This window comes from Pleurodeles waltl, chromosome 4_2 (assembly GCF_031143425.1).
Source record: "Pleurodeles waltl isolate 20211129_DDA chromosome 4_2, aPleWal1.hap1.20221129, whole genome shotgun sequence".
NCBI classification, from domain to species: domain Eukaryota; kingdom Metazoa; phylum Chordata; class Amphibia; order Caudata; family Salamandridae; genus Pleurodeles; species Pleurodeles waltl.
Window position 1 is genome coordinate 391,908,195 of NC_090443.1, and position 26,253 is coordinate 391,934,447.

Below are 26,253 nucleotides of genomic sequence, written 5' to 3' on the forward strand. Positions count from 1 at the left end.
GTACTCTTCTCCACTTTACATAACTCCCCGCTAGAAAACTCTACTACACTCTATGCCACTCTCCAAGATGCTAATCCACACTATCCCCATACATTCCACTATTCAAATCTGTACTCAACTCTATGCCCTTGCACTCTATTGTACAATCCTGTATTGCACTCCACAACAGTTTCCAACACTGTACTACACTGTACTACACTGTACCACACTGTATGAGACACCACTCCAATTTCTAACAGTTTCCTGGTCTCTATGGCATGCCACTTCAGTGTATACCACACCACTGCACACTTATCCACTGTACTGTACTTCACTCGACGCCACTCCACTGAACACCACTCCACTTTACTCTGTTCCACTCTATGCCACTCCACTCTTCTATACTCCATTGTACAGTATTCTACTGAATGCTGTTGTTCTCTGAATGCTACTCCACTTTTCGGTAATCCACACTGCACCATTGCAGAGTACGCCACTCATCTCCACACCACTCTATTGTATGACACTCCTCCGCTCTGTATAACCCACTCTATAAAAGTGTACAACACTTCATGGCACTCTACAACATTCTACTCCACTCTATCCTTGTACACTCCACTGTCCAACTCTGTAGTTCACTCTATTCTTGTACACTCCAATGTACAACACTCTATTGCACTGTAGAACACTTTTCTATATGACACAGCACTCCACTCTACTGTACAAGACCCCACTCCAATTTCTAAAAGTTTGCTACCTATGCTGCGCCAGTACAGTCCACTCCATACTACTCTACTGTATGACACAGCAATACACTCTATTGTACTTTACTCCATACTACGTTACAGCACTCCACTCGACTCTACTCCACTGTACGAGATTATACCTCACTCTATGCTACTATACAACAATCCACACCCTAATACACTCTACTGTACAACACAGTACTCCAATGTATGACACTTTGCTCAATTGTCTGGTACGTCACTCCACTCTACCACACTCCATGCCACTACAGTCTATGACACACCACTCCACTCCACTCTGTTGACACTTTACTCCACTGTACACTACCCCACTCCAGTATACTCCATTTCACTTTATTCCACTCTACGTACTATACTATACTTCATTCTCCTCTGCTCCACTGTCCGACACTCTTCTCCACTGTTTGCAACTCTACTCTACAACACTGTACTACAATCAATGCCACTCTGCTCAACTCTGAGCCCATCCACTCTACACCACTGTACTACACTGTATGACACTCAACGACACTCCACTCAACTCTCAACGATAAGCCATTCTACTATATGACACAGCACTTCACTGTATGACACTCTCCTCCACTATACTCACCGACTCTCAACTGAACAATACTCCACTCTCCTACATCCCACTTCACTCTGACACTCTACTCTTTCAGTATATGACACTCTACTCTACTGTTCGACACACAATTCCACTGTACAACTTGATGCTCCAGTCTACAATACTTGAATCCACTATATGCAACACCATGCCACTATACTATATGACACTTTACTACACAGTTCGATACACTTCTACACTCCATTCTACTCCACTCAATTCCATTCTACAATATTTCAGTCTATCATAAAACACTTTACAACACTTTCCTCCACTGTACTATACAACACTCCAGATAACAACTCTCCACATTTGCCACTCTGAGCTCTAGGATATGAAACACATTTTTTAAAGCATTGAAATTCAACTGTTTATAATTGGGAAAATGTATTTTCTCTATACAAACTACACAAACTTTAAAAATTCAAACGGTATAGTTGTAGCTTTCATTTATAATTTGTTCACTTCTTTCAAATTCTTATAAGTAGTGGACTTCGTCACACACTCTTTTCAGCTCACTAATCAGACAACACTATCTATCACTCACCACCATCGGAGGGCAGCAAGTGGCAGGGACAGGCCTCTTCAGACCCTTGATAAATGTGTGAATACAAAGTGACACACTCACTTTTATCCCGCTTTTGGAAACAAGTGAAACTCAGGAAGTGCTGAGGTGTTACAAGGAGGGACAAGAATGTCCTTACATTGCATATCCACCTCTAATGAATAGGTAACAAAAAGGGGGGATGCCAAGAGAAGGTAATGGATCTATAATTCTGGCAAAGGCTTAACAATCCATAGGGGTTGTAACAGGGCCAAAACATGTTGACTGTAGCAGAGGGGGGCAACAAGGCAGTAATTTCCCTAGTTCACCCCCTGCTGAGAGAGTTTTTAACTCTGCAATGAGGGCCGAAAATAAAATTAGGGTGAGTAGCCCTTTAAACAGTTTTAATTTAATCTGCATAGTGTATCCCTTGAATAGAAAGGGTAGTGACCCTAGTAAACACACCCTTGCTCTACTATGAGTGTTGGTCTGCACCAGAGTGCTGAAGCACGCCCTATGATGCAGCATGCCACTATTAAGTGGGTGAGAGCAACTTTTATAATCCACTCAGGATTCATTATCAGTGGGTACTAACGACCCTTCTTGACTTTACCTCTGTCCTTTTTTGTGTGTATGTTTTGGAGACTGGTTACAAGGACAAGGGGAGAGTGAGAACTCTCATCCCTACTATTTTGTGAAGATAATGGCATTAACAATGCCTCATATTCTTCTGAGCTATTTTGCACTCACATTCTAAGCTCGAATGCAATACCCTTTTATAGAGAAATGTGCACCAACACTTGGATTATGTCATCCGTGCTGTCATTAATGATGTCATAAATCATGTAATTTGACATGTCATCCATAATATCATAAAGAACATGCCATGAGTAATGGAATAGGGGAAGTCATAAGCAGTGCATAGTTGGGGCGCAAGCTATAGTTAACTCTGCTAACTATGACTGGAGAATATGTTTTTTTTTGTTCAAAGTGTTAATGTTGTCACTGAAATATTACCTAACTATAACGTTAATTTAACCACTGCATTTTTCAGTGAATTTTGAAAGCTTTTTTTAAACATTTACAAAACTAAGTATTCCAATCTAAGGAATATAAAATATCTTACATAGGCAGAAAGACAAGGTGTTATTACTAAAAAAAGAACTATTTTCTTTATATGTGACCCTCACCCTCTCTAGTAGTGGTATGATTCATCATTGGGTCCACCCCTGCCCCTGAAAGCTAGAGTAGGCTCAACCATATTCCAGGGAGCACTTCGAAATATAGATACTACTGGGGGGCGCTAAAGATAAAAATACTTGTTGTCGGCCAAAGGTTTCCCTTTATTCGTGCTAAATGCAGGTATAAATTAAAATCACCTTGAGGGGACTGCTAGGATGTTATGGTCAGACCGTCACTTAAGCCATTGACATGTTTGAGCCCCTATATGGCCTAACAAGGTCCCAGGCTTTCATCAGAACATTTATATTTGAAGTTGCCCCGGCATCAACGTACAGTCAGTCACAATGACAGCAAGAAACATGCAGTGCTAAAAACTTGCATGCAAGGAGTATATTGACTCGCCTTCTCCAATCGAGAGTAGGGCCTTGGTACCTGGAAAAGAAGACATAAAGAACAAGGACAGCATACCATCTGTGTGGTGCCTCTTGTAATCTTGTCTTTTGGAAATTACTTAGAGGGAGGAGGGATACAAGTGTTGGTCCTATTCTGTAGACTCTGAGTATAGACTCGCCCGTGTGCAAAAACACTGCATGTACCACCAGCAAAACAGCACAGATTCCTGCTCACTTAGGTCATCTTGCTTGCAAAATATTACCATGTAACAAGTGAAGAATTGCGAATAACACTAGAAACTAAGGGGGTCATTCCGACCCCGGCGGTCGGGGTCGGCGGGAGCACCGCCAACAGGCTGGCGGTGCTCCGCCGGGCATAAACGGAAAGTCGGCGGTGTACCGCCGACTTTCCGCTGCCCATGGGGATTCCGACCCCCTCACCGCCATCCTGTTCCTGGCGGTTTCGACCGCCAGGAACAGGATGGCAGTGAGGGGTGTCGTGGGGCCCCTGGGGGCCCCTGCAGTGCCCATGCCAATGGCATGGGCACTGCAGGGGCCCCCGTAAGAGGGCCCCACTTTGAATTTCAGTGTCTGCTGAGCAGACACTGAAATTCGCGACGGGTGCTACTGCACCCGTCGCACACCTTCCACTCCTCCGGCTCCATTCGGAGCCGGCTTCATCGTGGAAGGGTGTTTCCCGCTGGGCTGGCGGGCGGCCTTTTGGCGGTCGCCCGCCAGCCCAGTGGGAAACCCAGAATGACCGCTGCGGTCTTTTGACCGCGGTACGGTCTTCTGGCGGTCCCAGCCAGGCCGGCGGCTACCGCCGCCGGCCGGGGTCAGAATGACCCCCTAAATGTTTAAAGAATCCAACCTGATATAGTGATAAACATGCCTGAATATCACAGCATTCATAGTCACACATGAGATGAATAACTTAAAAAGAATAGCCACACTTTCCTAATTTGGGTTACCACTCAAACCTCTCGAGGCAGGGGAAGCGTGCCCCTGAAGTCACACACTGACCCAATGAGATTGTATGCCATTTAATGTTAATAATCAGTCAAAGCACTTGTTGAGGAGAACTAAGATAAGGGAAAAAGTGGTTAAGATTCGGCCATGCGGGTGGAGGGCCTCCCTACTCACGTCATCAAGGGTAGCATGCCTCTAAATCACCTAGTAGTGTCCTACTACCCAGCTTGTGCTGTCAACCGCAGTGGGCAAGCAGTTTTAAAATTGCTGCTCTGTCAGCGTATGACTGGGGGCGTGGTGTATAGTGTCATGGACAGCCGGGCGTCTGACGTAGAGGGCATTGGCACCTGATGTGACCTCTGAGTTTCTTGGTCAGTTTGGTGCCCTTGCCTCCTCCCTACTGCCCTCTGTTGTCTGAGCCCATGTCCCTATGCCATTCATCCTGCCCTCTAATGTCCATCATACATGCCAACATTTCGAACTTGGTAAGAGGGAAAGTTTGAAAAACAATCGGGGGAATCGTTTTTCTCAATTGACTTACATTGAAAAAGAGGAGATTTTAGGCAAGAGATAGCAAAAAATAAAGCCATCAAAATAGAAGAAATACTGTTAGAGTCTGGAAAGAAAGCCCTGTATATGAGATAGTATAACCAGTACAGACCATACGATATATCAGGGTCCATTCCCTGTATTATGCGCATATTTGTGGCAGAATGTTAAGCTCAGGAAAAAAGCCATGCATGGGAGTGGGTTGGTTGTATGGCCTAGCCTGCCCCTGGGCCCTGCAGCAGACCCCCCCACAAGCAGCCAAACACATGCTGCACACTGCCTTGGGCTGTGCACATCAAGGGGTTAGCAAAAGGGCTGTGATTAACCCACTCTGAGGCAGCCACTCCCGCAGGCAGCTAACCCCACACTGCGCCAAGCCTCTTGTTGCATGCAGCATTGGACTTGCCTCAAGTAGCCACACGGAGGCAACCAACCCCAGGCAGCGCACAGCCTTTGGTTGTGTATGAAGTCAGGTTAGCCACAGGGCTTGTCTTGGAGCCATTTTCAGCTTGCAATTCCCCGCAGGCAGCCAGGCCCATGCTGCGCACATCCTTTGGCCATGAGCAGTGGGAGGTTGGCCACAGGGCTTGGCCTACTGTCAGGCCGGTTGACGAAACCCCCAGCAGGCTGCCATCCCCACACCGTGCACAGCCTTTGGTGTGCACTGCATAGGGTTGGGTCTTCAGACCCAAGGAATCCCATCCCTTGGAACCAAAACATATGCACTAAGGGGAGAGGGGTGTGAGGCCCTCTGCTGGCCCTTAATTGACCCGGGGACCCCATCCTCTTGCTTTTACCCTTGAATATTACATCGCTTATGACATACTCTTTTGACTACATTTATAATATCCCTAATCATAGCTGAAATGCCATTATTGTTGACAGTACTGTGCATGGCGGGCGTAAGTTATAATTTCTCTAGGCGCAAGTTATAGTTACTTGAGATAATTATAACTGGTGAATTTCAGTGTCTTTTTAGTTTCAAATGGTATATTTTACATACCATTTTTACCTAACTATAACATCCCTCTAATCTTTGTTTTGTTAATGAATTTCTAAGATTCTGTATAAATTTACAGTTAGATATTTTTACAATTTCTACCTATAATGTCACATTACCCTCAGTTTTTTCAGTGAATTTCCAATAAAAAAAAAAAAAGTAAAGTAAGATGTCCATCCACAAGGCATGGCCTGGCATTGTCCATAGTGCTGCCCACCTAAGCTTGCTGACCCTGTCCCCTTCCTCCTTGCCCTCCATCATCAAAGTCCATGACCCTGCCACTAAAGGCATACTTGCTCTGCATGGTTAGCTTACTGCCTGTGCCCACCTCCCTGTCCCTTGTTCTCTGAGTCCATGCACCTGCCCCCTCCCTCCTGCTGTGCATGGTCCAGTGTACTTCTACTGCACTTCAGTTAGCTTGCTGCACCTGACAACTCTCCTACCCTCAGTTGCCCCAGTCTATTTACCTGTCACTGCCCTCCTGCTTTGATTCTGTGCTTAGCTTGCTGCCTCTACCCTGGTTTCCCCTCCTCTGATGTCTGTGCGCATGCTCCTGCGCCTTCCCTTTTGCCCACCATGTTCCATGGAGATGCAACTGCCCCTCCTGTCTACTCTGAGTATTCAGTTGAGCTGCCGCTGCCCCTCCTGTCTGTCCAGCATGGTCAGATGGCTGCCTTCTATGGTCCATTTTGCTGCCACTTCCATCTGCCCTCCATGCTCGGTTGTGTGGCAACAGACAGAGGTCTGTCCATCCTGCATGGTCCATTATTAAGCCCCTATCCCCTTCCCCTGCTCTCATTTGTCAATGTCTATCTCCTACCCCTCACTTCTGCCCTCCATGTTCCTTTGTGTTGCGTTTGTCCCCTCTCTCTTGCCCACCATGGTTGTTGTGCTGCACTAATCCTCCTGCCTGCCATGCATGCTTTATTGTGTTGTCACTGCCCTTCCAACATGCCCTTTGTGATCAACTTGCTGCGCCTTATCCCTTCCACCGTCCCTCCATTGGCCAAATTTATGTCCTTATTGGCTTCCTGTTGTCTTCCATGGTGTGTTGTGCTTCCAACAGTGCTTAATTTGTGCTTATTGTTTCCGGTGCTGAGAACCAGCACTTATTTTTGATGGCTGGGGCTTATTCTTCTGCCTCAAGCATTTGCTGCGAAAAAAAGATACATGGGAAAAACGGAGGAAGAGAAAAACGAAAAAGCGCCACAATGGAAGAAAGCAGAAAGCTGTTAGAGTGAGCTACAGGGGCAGGAAGTGTCTTTAAATGGATTGAAGAGGCCCGAGACGGCTTCGGGATTAGCTGCCTCAGAATTCCATGTTTCCACATTTAAATGCTGCAACCCCCTGTTTAAGAGGAGGACTCTGGGCACCGGCACCTTTTTATTTACAAATGAAGCACTGGCTTCCAGTGATCATCCTGTCCTGCCACGCATTCTTGACCCCTGCTGTCCATTGTCCATGTGCAGGCCCCCGTCCCCTCCCTCCTCCATTCTGTGGTCCCTTGGCATGCCCCTGATCTCCTACACCTACTCTCTATGGTCAGTTGTGCTGTGATTGCCCCTCCTTCCTTCACTGTTATGCAAGCTTGCTGCCCTCACCACCTTCCCCTCTACCCTCTGTTGTCAATATGGATGTCCCTGACCCCTCCCTGTTGCTTTCCATGGTCTGCTATGCTGCACTGCCCTCATGCTTGCTCTGTGTGGTGTATTGTGCTGCCACAAACCCTGGCACTTGCCCTGTTAGGTCAGTTTGGTGCCCCTACCACCTCGCTCATGCCCTCTATTGTCTGAGCCCATGTCCCTACGCTATTCATCCTGCCCTCCATAGCCTTCATACATGCTAGCATTTAGAACTTAGTAAGAGGGAGGTGTTGAAAAGAAAATGGGGGGAATTGATTTTCCCCATTGATCTACATTAAAAAAGAGGAGGTTTTAGGTGACAAAATAGCTAAAATAAAGCCCTTTTGGGCTTAAACATTGCGAGGTTCCTGCCTGAATTGGTTCTGTTGCCTTGTATGGTAGTACTGCCACTGCCTCGCCTTTCTGCCCTTAATGGTCCTTTGTGTTGCCACAGCCTCTCTTGCCTGTCTTGCATAGTGTGGTTTGCAGCCCCTGCCCCTTTTTCCCCTGCCCCTTTTTCCCCGCCCAGCATTCCACATCTTGATTGTATGTTGAGATTATGAAATATCGGAAACAACCCACGTCTTTTTAGCACCATCAGATTTCTACATGTGCAAATAATGTGACCAAGCAACTTCTGTGCTGACTTATATAGTCTGCAGAGTTGATCAGAGTGGCCCCTTAGTCTTCCAAAGCAACATTCCTTCTGCAGAATAATGCTGCATCTCAGCCTTATTGTCTTTTGAGGTCTAGATTGAGTGGTTTTGAGTATGCTGGTCAGTTTGGAGCCTCATAGAGATTTATGGCCAGTTTTGCATGTGCCTATGTGCTAAGGTCCATCAAATCCAGACTAATTGATAACATTTTTATTTGTTTCACTAGGACCTTTGCCAGTTATTTACTAGGGATATTTCTCACCCCCCATGTCTTTGGCTTCCAGGTTTCAAATGGATTCTTTGAGGTATTTGTGCCACAGTGACTTCTTGCTTTGTACGTCCTTACAAAATAGATGTTTTAAGGACACAGTGTCAGCTGCCTTTATCAATATGCTAAAAACCTGTCCTTGAGTATAGAATCTTGCCTTGGTAGATTGAACGCCAAGTAGTATCAGCTGTAAATGGACCATCTAGATAGCAGCAACAACTGTTGACTTTGTAGATTGAACTCCAAGTAACATCAGCTGTTACAGATAAGTCTAGAAAATGGAACAGTCTTCTGTATCATCAGCGGTAGGCTTTGTCTAACCAGTTTTCCAGTCAGTTTCTGAATATGACGATCCCATTAGGCACTGTCGACTTTAGTTTGCTACATTTTTACATATTTCTTGGCATTGTCTACCATTTTGCACGTCATCAAGGTCTCCGTAAGATCTTCCATAATTTCTCTCTGCACTGTTCTGATGTCCTTTACATTTCCTGTTGGTAATCTGTTGTGCATATATAATTTTTAAATATAGCTTGCCTAGTTGGCTGCCATTATCGTTATGATTGACAAATGAGATTTCTTATGTGATATTTGGTTTACCATGAGCCAAAATTTCCTTGTTTTTTTTTATATTACAGCTTCATGTAATTTAGTCCATTGCCCTTTTTTTTTATTATTCTCTTATTTCTGATAGTTTCTTTCTGTATGACCTTCTTATTGCTTTTATTTTCTCTTTTAATTCAGTATCTGACATATTGTACCACTAATATATAAGAGGCGTGTTCAGTTGCCTTTTCTGGTACATGATGTCCTTCCCTCAAGTCCCAGTGACTGGTATGAATTCCCTGGGTGGACTCAACTTCTCTGTCTCTGAGAGGAGGGCAGCAGTGAGGACATTCATTGGTCCCACCATTGTATGGAGATTTCCATTTGCCACAAATTGCCCTGAAAATCCTTGGTGGACGAATACCAGCTTCCATTAAAAGTTTATGCAATATTAAGCATTGATCCTTTTCACTGTGCCTTAAATATTACAATTTTCAAACAATTACTCTAGATAGGATGAAGACAATCTCAATTACTAGAGACAGGATGATGACAATCTGCAGCATCAAAAATGCATTGCATTCTATTTTACCATTAAATACCATTTTTCCAAAACAGTTCTGGATGAAGGTCCCATCCCTATCTGAGTTCTTTTATATTTTTCTCCTTAGTATGGGCCATGTCCACTCTTAGATATACTTCTGGCTACGAGTCTGGCCGTGCTAATCAATAAGTCCAAATGGGCTTTATGCTGACCTCTTTTGTTAATCCAGATGCCCAGGTGTTTAAGTGACTGGAACCTCTTCATTTTTATTTTACTCAGGTGCCAAAAGCCCTTCTTGCTTACTTTATGGCCAAATATCATTATCTTTGAATTTTTTTGCACTGTTAATTCTGATGGTATAGATGTTAAAATAGACCACCAGTGAAACCAATCATCTTTGAAGTCCTATGGGTGTCTGGTCAAGTACGAAGGTATCATTGGCGTATTGGAGTACTTATAACTTGTTGTCTGTTAGCTTTGGGGAAAGCCTCTTGTTGTTGTGATACAGGAAGCTGTGCCAGAATGCACCCTAAGTTTTAGTGCTCACTTTGTTAGTATCTTCATAACCCACTTTGAAGAAACTTTGACTACACTCAATTCCTTTTTCTTTTCCAGAAGCTGTTTATGTTGCTAGAATCACATTATTTTCCAAAGTCCACTGTTCTAAGTCTTGATTTACAAATTTTGCCAAACTTTTGCCTTCAATATCCATGAGTGTAATAACACTGGAGTTCTCTGGGAGATAGTGAGAGCCCTGTTTATGGATGGCTACTAACAAAGAGCCTTTCCAGTTTCCTGGTATAGTGTTTTAAGTAAGGCAATTATTGAAGAATTGTAATAGTATTTCTGCCCATTTCATCAGAGGCCTTGTGGAACGGATGCTTTGCTTGGCATTTGCTACCATTTTCCATGTATTATATGCTCAGTGAGACCTTCCATATTCTCTCTTTGAAATTTTCTGATGTTTTATCTGTTTAGTGATGGTAATGTGTGGTGCCTATACCATTTTGTAAAATATAGCTTGTCCATATGGCTGTGGTTATATTTATGAGCGGCGATTGATTTCGTATGTGATATTTCGCTTACCGTTAGCCAACATTTCCTTGATTTTTTTGATGTTACAGAGGTCATATAATTTAATCCATTGCCTTTGTTCAAATAATCTCTTTTTTCTGAGAGGTTCTTTCTGTATGACCTTTTTGGTGCTTTTATATTCTCATTTCATTCAATAGCTGACTTATTATAGCACTGGTATCTAGGGGTCTTGTTCGGTTGCCTTTTCAGGTATCTGATGTCTCTCCTTCAAACACCAGTGGCTGTTATGAATTCCTTGTGTTGACTCAACTTCTCTGTCTCTGAGAGAAGGGGATAGCAGTGTGGACATTAATTTATTCCTACTGTTTGATGGAGATTTCATTTGCCACAAATTTACATGAAAATCCTTGGTGGGAGATAAACAACTTCCTGTAAAATTTCATACAATATTAAGCATTGATCCTTTTCATTATTCCTTAAAAAGTGCAATTTTCTATTCTAACAATTACCAGGACAGGGATAGGATGAATTCAATGCCATTGGGATAATGGCAATCTGCTGCATCAAAAATGCATAGCATTCTGTGATATTTTGCCATTTCGTACCTTTTTTTTCAAAACAGTTCTGGAAAGAGATCCCATTCCTATCTGAGGCCTTTTATATTTTTGTTTTTAGTATGAGCCATGTCCGCCTTTAAATATACTTCTGGCTACGAGTCTGGCCAAACTCTTTAATGAGTCCAAATGAGCTCTACGCTGGGCTCTTTCGTTAATCCAGATATCCAGGTATTTAAATGATTGGGCCATCTTTAGTTTTGGTTTATCCAGGTGCCACAAGCCCTTCTTGTTTATTTTATGGTCAAATATCATCTGGCACTGATAATTGTGACCACACGTGAGCCCAATGATCTTCGAAGTCCTGTAGGTGTCTCGACAAGCATGATGGTATCTGTGTAGTGGAAGCGGTGCTAGAATGTACCTGTGTTCCAGACCTCTATTTGTTAGTATCTTCTTAGTGGTGACGCATTTCTAGTAAACTTTGATTGTCCTCAATGCCTTTGCCTTTCCGTAAGCTGTTTTGGATACTGGAAACAATTTTTATTTTTAAAGGCCACTGTTCTAGCTCTTAATTTACAATTTTTGGAAAACATTTGCCTTTGATTTCCATTAGAGTTATAAGAGAAAAGTTCTATGGGAGATTGTGAGAGCTATTTTTATGGATTGGTACTGACAAGGAGCTGCTTCAGTTGCCGGGTATAGTGGTGCAGCTAAGGCAGTTATTGCAGAGGGGTAATAGTAACACTGGGCACTCTTTTTGTGCTAATATGAAGATGTACGCTGTCAGGTTGTTCAGCCTGGGGTCCCCTGGGATACCTTTCTTGGCACTGTCTATGATTTTCCACATTATTAAGGGCTCAGTGAGAATCTTCCATGATCTGTCTTTGCAATGTTCTGACATCCTTTCTGTTTAGTGTTGATAATCTCTTATGCATATATTGTTTTTTTTTAAATATAGCTTGACCATTTTAATTTACTGCTTCATATAATGGAATCCATTGTCTTTCTTCTATTAATCTCTCTTTCTGAGAATTCCTTTCTGTACCACCTTCCCAGTGCTTTTATTTTCCTTTTTCATTCAAATTCTGACTTACTGTAGCACTGGTATCCAAAAGACTTGTTCTGTTGCCTATTCAGGTTCCTGATGTCCTTCCCTGAAACGTCGGTGGCTAATATGAATTCTCAAGGTGGACTCAATTTCTTTGTCGCTGAGAGGAGAGACACTAGTGTGGACATTAATGCATCCCACGTTTGCTGCATTTACCTGACAATCCTTGGTGGGAGGATAATGGCAATGTGCAGCATCAAAAGGTATTGCATTCAAAGATTTTTTTCTTGCCATTAAGTATAATTTTTTCTAAACAGATCTGGAACGGGATCCTATCCCTACCTCAGGCCCTTTATATTGTTGCCTTTAGTATGGGCCATGTCCATCCTTAAATATACTTCTGGGTCTAGCCATGCTTTTTAATGAGTCCAAATGAGGTAAATGCTGGCCTCTTTTGTTACTCCAGATGTCCAGGTAATTAAATGATGCAGCTCTCTCCATTTTTATTTTAACCCAGGTGCCACGAGCCTTATATACTTTATGGTCAAATAATGCCTATGATTTTGCATTGTTAATTGTTGATGTTGCAATAGACCACAAACAAATTCAGTGATCTTTGGAGTCCTACGAGTGTCAAGCCAAATATGATGTTATCATCAGTGTATTGTATTACTTGTATCTTGAAGCCTGCTAGCTTTAGGTGAAAGGCTCCTACTGTTGTGAGTGCCTTATTTATGTGAGCTAAATATAGAAGCGGGGTGAGATTGCACCTCTTGTTTCAGGCCTCAATTTGTTTGTATTTTCTCAGTGGTTGACCCATTTACTTTTGAAGCAAGAACTCAAGTGATGGTATAGAAGCTGTATTAAGGTCAGGATCAGAAAATGGTGATAATTAAGAACATGTATTGAATGGGGTGCCCCAATGGGAGCCATCAGTGTGAAGACGACATATTGTACATCACTCTGGCCGCTGGATGGGCTAAGGAAAAACAAGAACAAAGAAATTGAAGCAAACTGCAACATCTACACAAAGATATGTAACTTTAAACACTGTATGAGCTACATATAATTCTACAACATTGTTTATATGCCCTACTTTTAACTGCAAATGTTTGATTTTTGTGCACTGCAGAAAAACGTTAGCCTCTCTGCTTACAATAATGATTGACAACATCAGATAAACAAGTATTGGCAAAGCCAGTAGGTCTGAGTTGAAGGTGAAAATGCATGTAAATGCAGGTATTCAGAATGTATGTGTACATGGAGTAGCACATCAAAGGGCAAGGAAATCTTCAGTATAGCCTTGCTTTTACTTCTGTGCAATGTAGACCATAGTACATGAATATAATGATGACTCTGGATAATGAAGGAGCTTTCATTATATCCCTGATCCTGTCCACCTACAATGTACTCAGGTGCCTGCATATTAACAAGTATACATCTCCTAATTACTTTTTGATTATCACACCTTGATGGGTGTCTGATGTGATTAACAAAAACAGTTATAGGGTGATGTTAGGATCAGGCTCAAACTTAAGACAGGATAAAAGCAATTCATAATGCTACCTGCAGTAAAAAGGATGCTTTCTGTGTACAATACATGTGTTAGATAAAGAATTGATTGTGACAAAAAGTCTTATGGTTAATTGTTTCATTACATGTAAGATAGTCTCTCACACATTGAATGTAAAAACGTAGGAGGTGGAATTATGCACCAAGCAAAATGAAGCTTTGAGAGAATTACTCCTCTGGCATGATCTAAGATGGTATTGACAATGTCTCACATTGGCCAACGTTTGAAGGGGGTTGACGCAAAGCCCCTGTAGTGTAGTGAGACTTATACTTTTTGATGCAGTTTTGCATCAAAACTTTTACCACCGGCTTGCGTCATTCCTGAGCTCCAGCCAGGCACCATATTTATGGAATGATGCAAACCAGCGCTAAGGATCAGCTAGAGTCAAAAGAAAAGACGCGAGCCAGGAGAGGGTGGCGGTAGGGGAATATGGCATTAGGGTGGCAGGAATTAAGCTAGGCTGGTTAACACCAATATATATATGGCATTAACCAGCCTAGCGTCATATCTTGATCAAAGCACCCAAAAATGACTCATTTCTTAGTAAATACAAGAGTCATGCCCACCACCCCAGTGGCCATGCCCAGGGGACGAGTGTCCCCTGGGCATGGCTGTCAGACACAGTGCCATGCAGGAGGTCCCATGTAAAGGGCCCGCAATGGCACAGAAAAAAATAATTCAATACTTATCAATACTTACCCATACTTACCCGGGATTGGGTCCCCCATCCTTTGACGTCCCTCTGGTGTGGGTAGGGGTGTACCTGGGTCTTGGGGTAGGCACCTGTGGGCCCATTCCATGGTGTTTAGCCACGGAAATGGGTCCAGATGTCCCCTAACGCCTGGTCAGACGCAGGCGTTAAATAATGGTGCTAAGCAGGTTTATCACCATTATTTGGGTCTGCCTACTCTGTGCGCATCATTTTTGCGCCGGATTAGTAATAAGGGGGTTAACGTGATATTGTGGATGGGAACACCTACCTTTCATCTAATTAGCGCAAGGTAGTTCGCCGCTTCAAAAATATGGTACTAAGCCCTATATTTTGACGCTAGACAGTTCTATCATCAAAATATAAATATGGAGTTAACTTCGCACTGTTTTAGCATCAAAATTAATGACTCTAAAACGGCACAAAGCAAGTATAAATATGCCCTTACGTGCACTAGGACCCTTGTAGATCTGAGCGTACCTAAAAGAGAGATAGCTTAACTTGTTTGGAGGTGTCAAGGTGTGGTTGTTAACAGTTATGACGTATTCAGAGCAGTGTGTGATTGTTTTCTGAGGAATAAAGACGTGTAATCTAGAGCTCTGTGTGTGGCATGTTCTTTCGCATGGTTCCATGCTGGGGAGGACGCTATAGCTGGCGATGAATAGGGGATATGGACCCCAAAGAAATAAGGTTCCTCTCCCTGAGAGTTTGGAAAGATACAGCAAACTGCTTGTGCATGCCACATGCGCTAAAATCAATAGGAAGCAATTCGAAGCTAGTATGTGTGGAGTCAAAGTCCTGCTCCAGCCCATATACACCCCTCAAAGAAGTGGAATGTCCTGCAAAAAAAGAGCATTTGAAATGCCCACCAAAATATTGGTAAGGCTGAAAGAAGAAAGATGTCACGCAATAAGAGCCATCATCCATACAAAGCGAAACACTAAAGGCAGTGACAACCAGGTACGATGCAAAAAGCTAAACGCAATAACGATCTAGTGCTAGAAAATTAATCATTACTTACCGACCTGTGCTTGCAGAACTCCAGGTGAACAGTTACCACCATCTGAACAGCATTTACTCTCGATGGCAGTGGAAAAGAGAGCAAAGTATGATGCAGGTTTGTTTCTGAAACCACCACTGCCATTCGAAACTTGCAAAAAACAGAATATTGGTTCTAGGTGGACCACATGGATCGAGACGTTCGATGACTTCATAGATGCCTTAGAGGAAGTAGTTGATAAGAAAATCATTAAGTATTTAAAGAACCTTGCTGGTGATGGAGTAAAAGAAGTATTGAAGAAAATCGCACAGACTGATGCAATATCATACCGCCAGATCTAAGAAGTATTGAATACCACATTCAGTCCAACACCGAATGTTGACTATGAAAGGTACATTTTCAATCAAGCGATACAGCAAGCCGGTGAAACAATGGATGTGTTTGTTGAAGGACTTGATGTGCTCATCAAACACTGTAAGTTTAGTGAATTTAACAATGAAGAGGCCATACGCCTCAGAGTAATCAATGGCTGCCTGTCAGACTCAGTTTAGAAAAAATACTAATGGCTGCAAGAGCTGATAAAAGAGCAGATCGTCAAGCTGCTGTTATGGAAGAAGAATAGCGAAAAATGAATCAGTGTTGGTCATGAAAAACAAGCACAAGAGCCAAGCAGATGCATGCAAGTTGACGTCATCAATGAAAAAACAGTTTTGTTTCCGATATGGATTTTTGATATCCCCACAAACGTAAATAAATGTCCAGCCATATAACAGGCGTGCAAAGGTTGCAGAAAAGAAAAACGCTTCATAAAGGTTTGCAATGTGAAAGAGAAACCAAATGTCACAGCAAGAAGAGAAAATAGACAATGGAAAGTTTCAGAAGCAATCTCGTCACGGCCACAAGGCCAGAACCCACCACCAGTTACGACAAGCAGAAGGTAGACCAAGTCGATCATCGTCAAGCTCGTCCTGCAAAAGCATTTCAACATTATTATCAAGCGCCAATGAAGAAGATGGATGTGCGATGATGTCGACCAAAGGACTCCAGACGCTTGTTGGTTTAGCTGCGTGCAGGGAAAAACACAAGACAAAGATAGATCATCAAATTATACAAACAAGTTCATTTGGACATGCTCCAAGATTACAATAAATGTCAACGTTGCCCCATAACCTTCATCGCAGACAGTGGTACATCGATTAACATCATGCCAGTTGAGAATTTTAATAACCTACCTTCTGTGCCACGCCTCACTCTGTCAAACACAAAGATCTACATGTGGGCTGCTGCTAAACCTTTACAGAGTCAAGGGTCATTCACAGCAACAGTGCGGTACAAAACAGTGTTCTTCAAGGAACTTCTTCCTGTGCATGCCTACTCAGTTTTGTCACTGCTACTGACATGTAACTGATATCGCCTAATTACAAACTACAAACTCAGTCCGAAATGGTAAGGCAGTTTCCTTCGTTGTTTCATGGCCTAGAACAACTCAAAACAATGAAAGTGCAATTTCACATTAACAAGGATGTTCACCCTGTTGCCCAGCAGCACCACAGAATTGCCTTTCATTTGCAAGAAGCAGTTGAGGAAGAACTGAAAACATTGTTGAAGCATGACATCATTGAGCGTTCCTCCCTTCCTACACCATGGGTTTCACCCATAGTGGTGGTGCCAAAAAAGGATAGTGGAGGTGCATTGTGCATCTTTGTTGATACACACCAAGGCAACAAAGCTATAGACTGAGAAAAACACCAAGATCTACACATAGCGGACTTGATCATGCAACTGAATGGTGCCAAAGTCTTTCCTTGCCTTGACTTGAACAAGGGATAACACCAACTCATGCTGCAAGAGAACCTCAGGTACATCACTACTTTTTTGACTCATGTTGGCTTGTTCAGATATAAAAGGATGAATTTTGGTATGTCTTCAGCTACAGAGATATTTCAGGATATCATACGTCAAACAAACCTGTCATGCATGCTTTTAACTACAATGATGACATACTGGTGTTTTGGAGCAACACAGGAGGAGCATGGCAAAGCTCTCACACGTGTGGCAATTGCTTGTTGATGCAGGTCTTGCTCTGAACTTAACAAAGTGTGTGTTTCACAAGAACAAGCTTAAATTCTTTGGGACATAGGCCCTCATTCTGACCTTGGCGGTCTTTTCGCAAGACCGCCGAGTTACCGCCGCGGTGAAGACCGCCGACCGCGGCGGTATGCCGCTGTGCGCATTCCGACCGCTGTGAGCGTTCCGCCGGAAAACCGCCAGCAGCCACACTGGCGGTCGGCGGGAAAGTGGAGACTGGTCAACCTCCACCGCCACGCCAGCAGAACACCGCCCACAAAATTACGACCCACATTTCTGTGTGGCGGTCTTTCGTTGTAGGTCTTCTGTTGGCGGTCACCTCCCCATGGCTCCTGTCGCCTCCCGGAGGACCAACGCACAAGGTAAGTTGATCGTCCGTGAGGGGAGGGGGTGGGGGGGTGTTGTGTGATGTGTGCGTGCATGGGGGTGTGCGTGTGAGTGTGTAGAGGGGGTGTGTGAGTGTGTGCATGCGGGCGGGGGGTGCTGCTGTGCCTATGGGCAATGTGTGTAGTTCGGCGGGTGCGCATGTTGGCATGTATGTGTGCGGGTATGTGTCCCCGTTGTGTATGTGTGTGTGTAGGGGGTGTGTATATGTGCATGTTGGGGGTGTGTGCATGTCGGGGTGCGTGTATGTGCATGTCGGGGTGGGGGTGGGGAGGGGGTTCGTACCACCTCTGGGGGGTGGCAGGGGGGTGGAGGGTGTGGGGGGAGGACTCGGGGGGGCAGTGGGGGGTGGGGGAGACCCCTATCAGTGCCAGGGAAGGAATTCCCTGGCCCCGATAGTGCCTACCGCCATGGTTCGCATGGCGGTTCCCGACCGCCAGAAACCGCGGCGGTAAGCAGGGTCATGATACCGTTGGCGGTCTTGGGTCGACCGCCGGGCCGGAGTGCGCAGACTCCAGCCCGTCGGTCATGACCGCCGTGGCGGTCGGAGTGGGGAAGTGGCGGTCGGTCGCGGCGGTGACCGGCGGGGTCAGAATGCCATTTTTTTGACCGCCGGTCTGTTCGCGGTCCGACCGCCGCCTCTCCGCCGACCGCCAAGGTCAGAATGAGGGCCATAGTCTCTGACGGGGGAATGACTGCTGACCCAGATAAAGTGCAAGCACCGTCAGCTATGTGTCCCCTGCAAGATGTCACCATACTGTGTTCCTTCATGGGCATGGCCAGTTATTGCTCAAACTACATTCTTGACCTTGCTACAGTGAGTGCCCCATTTATGGAGTGGACAAAACAAAATGTCCTTTTTCAGTGGTCTGCCTAATGTGATCAGAGTTTCGAAGAAAATAACCGTGATTGAAAACGCAACTGAGATGGCCTATTTTGACCTCAGGTTGTATACTGAAATAAATGTGGATGCGAGTCCAGTGGAGCTGGGGGCAATCCTTGCTCAATATAATGGTCATCCAAATGCTTAGAGACACATTATGGCCTATGCCAGTTGAAGCCTGTCTGACACAGAACGTGCTGATTCTCAACCGAAGAAGGAGAGTCTGCTGTGGGCCTGCAAACATTTTCATGCGTTTCTTTACGGAAAATGTTTTACCATCAATACGGACTATCAAGTGTTGCTCACTATCTTTGGGAACCTGAAAGCCAAGATGCCCCTCACATTGAGAGGTGGTGGCTGCGACTGCAAGACTATGACTGTGTTTGTACACAAGCCTGGTAAAGATCAGATCCCCTGCCAATTACTTCTCACAAGTACCTCTAAAGAGACACAGTTCGACATCTAAAACAGTTGAAGGTACATTAATTTAATTGTGAGGGCCAGCACACTGACAGCCTTATCTATTGAACAGATTATTGCTGCAACTAATGCTGATAAGAAGATGCTCATTCTTAAAGACACATCTCAAATCAATCATGGAACACTATTCCACCTATGGCTTGCGATACTGAATTTCAAAAATGTACCGGACTAACTGTCTGTGACCAAGGATGGCATTTTATTGAGAGGCTGGAGAACAAAACTACCTGAGAGCCTAAGACAGCAATTCATTGAACTAGCCCATGAAGGAAATCGTGGCATTTTAGCCACCAAAAGAGCCTTAAGAGACCGAGTGTTGGTCCTGCACCTAGATGAGAAGTTGAGAAGGGACTAAAGGAGTGCCATCTTTGCAACTGCCTTTCTCCAAAGGTAACACAACACCCACTGACAATGTCTAACCTTCCCACACTGGCTTGTGAAAGAGTTACAATTGGTTTCTTGGGCCATTAGGAAATGGACATGATCTCAAGGCAGTGATTGCTGAGTATTTACGCTATCCTAAAGTGGTGGAATTATTGTCAACCACCCATGACAAGGTCATTGAGGACAACATCTTCGCAGCATGAGGTATCCCTGCCATTCACAAATCTGACAGTGGCCCGCCATTCAATAGCCGAAAATTCAAAGAGTTTCTAATCAAACTAAACATCAAATATCAAAAGAGAACACCCCTTTGGCCCCAAGCCAATGGCGTTGTTGAATGATTCATGAGTACCTTCAAGGGGGTGATTAAACGAGCATCGATGGAGGGAATGGAGCTGAATCAAGGCCTGTGTCAAGCCCTCCATGCCTATCGCTCTACTCCTCACTCCACAGCTTGTGAGAGCCCTGCCACCTTGCTATTTGGGAGAGCCATCGGAACCAAATTGTCACAGTGGACTGATCCTTAAATGCTGATAAGGTTTGTGTTTTGGACACTTCTCGAAAGTGCAAGATGAAAACATATGCCCATTGGTTTCGACGAGCTCAGGAAGAAGTGTTTGATGAAAGTGACTGGGTCCCTGACAAGCAGAAACAAATGCAGACCCTCTGTTTGCTGCCCACCCTATGTGGGGCTGAAGGTGGTGACGTGCAAAGGACACATGGTGACAGAACATTGTCCTGGAAAGTTCATCACATAGGACTTGTCGCTCCTGCGATTATGGTGAGGCTATTCTGCCTGGCAGTCTGGCTAGTGCCAGTGCCTTGACGACTCATTGAAGACATATGATACAACTATTGTTTGTACTTTTTATTTAACAAGGGGGAAACGTAGTGATGCAGGACTAGGTGCGCTAGGACCCTTGTGGTTCTGGTTGGACCTAAGAGAGGGATCACATAACTGTTGGGAGGTGTGGTTATTAACAGTTATGATGTAATCATAGTGTGTGATCGTATGCTGAGGAATTAAGACGTCCAATCTAGAGCGCGTGTATGGTGTGTTTTTTGTATGCTTCCGGGCAGGGAAGGATGCTACAGTCCATTTGTTATATATTGTAAGCAACAGGTATTGCAGACAGCTGTGCCATCAACCCATATCAAAAACTAAAGGAGGAAAGTGAGATGACATGCATGCTACAGTTGTCTGTGTGGCACCTAATACACTCTAGTGTGTAACATGGTACTCCAGTTTATGACACTTTACTCGATTGTCTGGTATGTCACTCCACTCTACCACACTCCATGCCACTGTACTCTATGGCACTTTACTCCACTGTACACTACCCCACTCTAGTATACTCCACTTCTCTTTATTCCACTCTACGTACTATACTATACTTCATTCTCCTCTCCTCCACTGTCCGACACTCTACTGTATGCAACTCTACTCTACATCACTGTATTAAATAAATGCCACTCTATGACACTCTGCTCAACTCTGTGCCCATCCACTACACTGTATGACACTCAACGACACTCGACTCATCTCTCAATGAAAAGCCATTCCACTATATGACACAGCACTCCACTCTATGACACTCCCCTCCACTGTGCTCACCAACTCTCAACAGGACAATACTCCACTCTACTTCACCCCATTCCACTCTGACACTACTCTATGTCAGTATATGGCACTTTACTGTTCGACACACCATTCCACTGTACAACTTGCTGCTCCAGTCTACAATACTTGAATCCACTATATGAGACACTATGCCACTACACTATATGACACTTTACTACACTGTTCGATACACTTCTACACTCTATTCTACTCCACTCAATTCCATTCTACAATACTTCAGTCTATGATAATAGACTTTACAACACTTTCCTTCACTGTACTATACGACACTCCAGATAACAGATCTCCACATTTGTGACTCTGGACTCTAGGATTTGAAACACATTTCTTTTTTTTTAAAGCATTGAAATTCAACTGTTTATAGTTAGGAAAAAGTATTTTCTCTGTACAAACCAAGTTTAAAGTACACAAACTTTAAAAATTCTAAAGGTATAGTTGGAGCTTTCATTTATAATTTATCCACTTCCTTAAAATTCTTATAAGTAGTGGAATTCGTTACACACTCTTTTCAGCTCACTAATCAGACAACACTATCTATCACTCACCACCATCGGAGGGCAGCAAGTGGCAGGGACAGGCCACTTCAGACCCTTGATAAATGTGTAACTACAGAGCAACACTCACTTTTATCCCGTTTTTGGAAAATAAGTGAAACTCAGGAAGTGCCGAGGTGTTACAAGGAGGGACAAGAATGGCCTTACATTGCATATCCACCTCTAATGAATAGGTAACAAAGAGGGGGATGCCAAGAGAAGGTAAAGGATCTATAATCCTGGCGAAGGCTTAACAAACCATAGGGGTTTTAACAGTGCTGAAACATGTTGATTGTAGCAGAGAGGGCGACAGGGTAGTAATTTCCCTAGTTCACCCCCTACTGAGAGAGTTTTTAACCCTGCGATGGGGGCCTAAAATAAAATTAGGGTGGGTACACCTTTAAACAGTTTTAATTTATTCTGCATAGTGTATCCTTTGAATATAAACGGGTAGTGACCCTAGTAAACACACCCTTGCTCTACTCCGAGTGTTTGCACCAGAGTGCTGTAGCACGCACTATGATGAAGCATGCCACTATTAAGTGGGTGAGAGCAACTTTTACAATCCACTCAGGATTCATTATCAGTGGGTACTAACGACCCTTGGTGGCTTTACCTCTTTCCTTTTTTGTGTGTGTGTTTGTCCTTACTATTTTGTGAGGATAATGGCATTTACGATGCCTCAGATTCTTCGGAGCTGTTTTGTACTTACATTCTAAGCTCAAATGCAATAACCTTTTATAGAGCAATGTGCACAAACACTTGGATGATGTCATCAGTGCTGTCATCAATGGTGTCATAAATGATGTAATTTGAGATGTCATCAGTAATATCATAAATTATGTCCTAGAACATGCCAGTAATGTAGTAGATGAAGTCATAAGTAGTGCATAGTTGGAGCGCAAGCTATAGTTAACTCTGCTAACTATAACTGGTGAATATCTTTTTTTTTTGTTCAAATTGTTAATGTTGTCACTGAAATATCACCATCATTGTTGACAGTACTGTGCATGGTGGGGGCGTAAGTTATAATTTCTCTAGGCGCAAGTTATAGTAACTTCAGACAATTATAACTGGTGGATTTCAGTGTCTTTTTAGTTTAAAATGGTATATTTTACATACCATTTTTGCCTAACTATAACATCCCTCTAACATTTGGTATTTTCAGTGTTTTTCCAAGATATTTTATAAATTTACAGTTAGATATTTTTACAATTTCTACTTACCTCACATTACCTTTTGTTTTTTCATTGAATTTCCAGGTGTAAAAAAAAATTTAAAGTAAGATGTCAATCCGCAAGGCGTGGCCTGCCACTGTCCATTGTGCTGCCCCCCAAAGCTTGCTGACACTGTCCTTCTCCTCCTTGCCCTCCATTGTCAAAGTCCATGACCCTGCCCTGACACTAAAGGCACATTTGCTCTGCATGGTTAGCTTACTACCTGTGCCCACCTCCTCCCTGTCCTTTGTTGTCTGAGTCCATGCACCTGTCCCCTCCCTCCTGCCATGCATGGTCCAGTGTACTTTAACTGCCCTTCAGTTAGCTTGCTGCTCCTGGCAACTCTGCTGCCCTCTGTTGCCCCAGTCTATTTACCTGTCACTGCCCTTCTGCTTTGATTCTGTGCTTAGCTTGCTACCTCAACCCTGCTTTCCCCTCCATCTGATGTCTGTGTGCATGCTCCTGCTCCTTCCCTTTTGCTCACCATGTTCCATGGAGATCTAACTGCCCCTCCTGTCTACTCTGAGTATTCAGTTGAGCTGCAACTGCCCCTCCTGTTTGCCCAGCATTGTCAGATGGCTGCCTTCTATGGTCCGTTTTGCTGCCACTCCCATCTGCACTCCATGCTCGGTTGTGTGGTAACAGACAGAGGTCTGCCCATCCTGCATGGTCTGTTATGAAGCCCCCTAACCCTGCCCCCTGTCAGTGAATAGCCCCCACCCCTCACTTCTGCCCTCCATGTTCCTTTGTGTTGCCGTTGTCCCCTCTCTCTTGCACACTATAGTTGTGCTGCCACTAATCCTCCTGCCTGTCATGCACACTCTTTTGTGCTGTCACTGCCCTTCCAACATGCCCTTTGTGATCAACTTGCTGCCCCTGACCCCTTCCCTCCATTTTCCATATTTATGTCCTTATTGGCTTCCTGTTGTCTTCCATGGTGTGTTGTGCTTCTATTGATCATTGTGCCTGTTCCACATGGTCATGTTGCTGCTTCTGCCACACATTCTTGCACCCTGCCCTCCATTATCCATGTGCAGACCCCTATCCCCTCCCTCTTCCATTCTGTGGTCCCTTGGCATGCCCCTGCTCCCTTCCTCCTACCCTCTATCGTCAGTTGTGCTGCGACTGCCCCTCTTTCCTTCACTGGTATGTCAGCTTGCTGCCCTCACCACCTTCCCCTCTGCCCTCTGTTGTCCATGTGGATGTCACTGTCACCTCCCTATTGTCTTCCATGGTCCTCTGTGCTGCACTGCCCTCACGCTTGCTCTGTGTGGTGTATTGTGCTGCCACAAACCGTGGCACTTGCCCTGTTAGGTAAGTTTGGTGCCCCTGCCACCTTGTTCCTGCCCTCTATTGTCTGAGCCCATGTCCTTATGCCGTTCATCTTGCCCTCCATGGCCTTCATACCTGCTAGCATGTAGAACCTAGAGGGAGGTGTTGAAAAGAGAATTGGGGGAATTGATTTGCCCCATTAAGCTACATTAAACAAGAGGAGGTTTTAGGTGACAATATAGCTAAAATAAAGCCCTTTTGGGCTTACACATCGTGAGGCTTCTGTCTGAATTGGTTCTGTTGCCTTGTATGGTAGTGCTGCCACTGCCTCGCCTATCTGCCCTTAATGGTCCTTTGTGTTGCCACAGCCCCTCTTGCCTTCTGGCTTGCAAAGTATGGTTTGCAGCCCGTGCCCCTTTTTCCACTGCTCTCCATGGTCCATTATGATACCAGTGCCCCCCCTACCTGCCCAGTGTGGTCAACGTGCTTCCTCTGCCCCCTCCTGCCTACACTCTATTGTCTGAGTCTATGCCCTTAACCTCTGCCTTCCCGTAGAGTGCTAATGAACAACTAGACCTCTATCATTCATTATTTATTGGAAAGATGTGGCACACCTGAAGTCATCTTGATGGAATCAAAACTGTAAAACCTAAAGCATTGCCTTTAGAAATGATAAATATGAGAGGGTCTTTTCACATAGAAATTATGGTTGGTGCTCTAAAGAACTAAAATGGGGATACATTTTCTTAGTTCTCAAATAGTGACACAGCACTTTATTATTTGCTATCTTTATTTTTTTTATTCAGTTGATTACTTATTTCTTGCACATAGGAGAGAGGATGTGGTGTCGAGTTTGAGTGCTAGTTTGCATCCTGTGATTGTGAGCAAATCACTTAATCTCCTGTGCCTAAAACCAAAATTAGTGTTTTTTCATGTAAAGCACTCCAGTGCCTTCAGGTCAAGTCCATGCTATATAAAACTGCAAAAAATAGAAATAAAAAATGAAGCATATTGTACACTTCTGTCATTGGGCTACATTTGGGCTGTGTTTGGGGGGGGGGGGAGTTCATATTTGGGCTGCATTTATGCTTTTTTCACTGGTGGCCATCTTGGGTTATAGTTATACTTATCTGAAGAAACTATGGGGGTCATTCTGACCCCCGCCGGTGGCGGTAGCCGCCGGCCTGGCTGGGACCGCCAGAAGACCGTCCCGCGGTCAGAAGACCGCGGCGGTCATTCTGGGTTTCCCACTGGGCTGGCGGGCGACCGCCAAAAGGCCGCCCTCCAGCCCTGTGGGAAACACCCTTCCACGAGGAAGCCGGCTCCGAATGGAGCCGGCGGAGTGGAAGGTGTGCGACGGGTGCAGTGGCACCCGTCGCGAATTTCAGTGTCTGCAAAGCAGACACTGAAATTCAAAGTGGGGCCCTCTTACGGGGGCCCCTGCAGTGCCCATGCCATTGGCCCCCAGGGGCCCCACGACACCCCTCACCGCCATCCTGTTCCTGGCGGGCGGAACCGCGAGGAACAGGATGGCGGTGAGGGGGTCGGAATCCCCATGGCGGCGCAGCAAGCTGCGCCGCCATGGGGGATTCCCAGGGCAGCGGAAAACCGGCAGGAGACCGCCGGTTTTCCTGTTCTGACCGCGGCCAAACCGCCGCGGTCAGAATGCCCTGCGGGGCACCGCCAGCCTGTTGGCGGTGCTCCCGCCGGCCCCGGCAGTCCTTGACCGCTGGGGTCGGAATGACCCCCTATAACTTGTGCTGTAAAATATTCTTGGCCCACAAGCTACAGCTTCTTAACATAAGTATAACTTTAAGTATAACTAT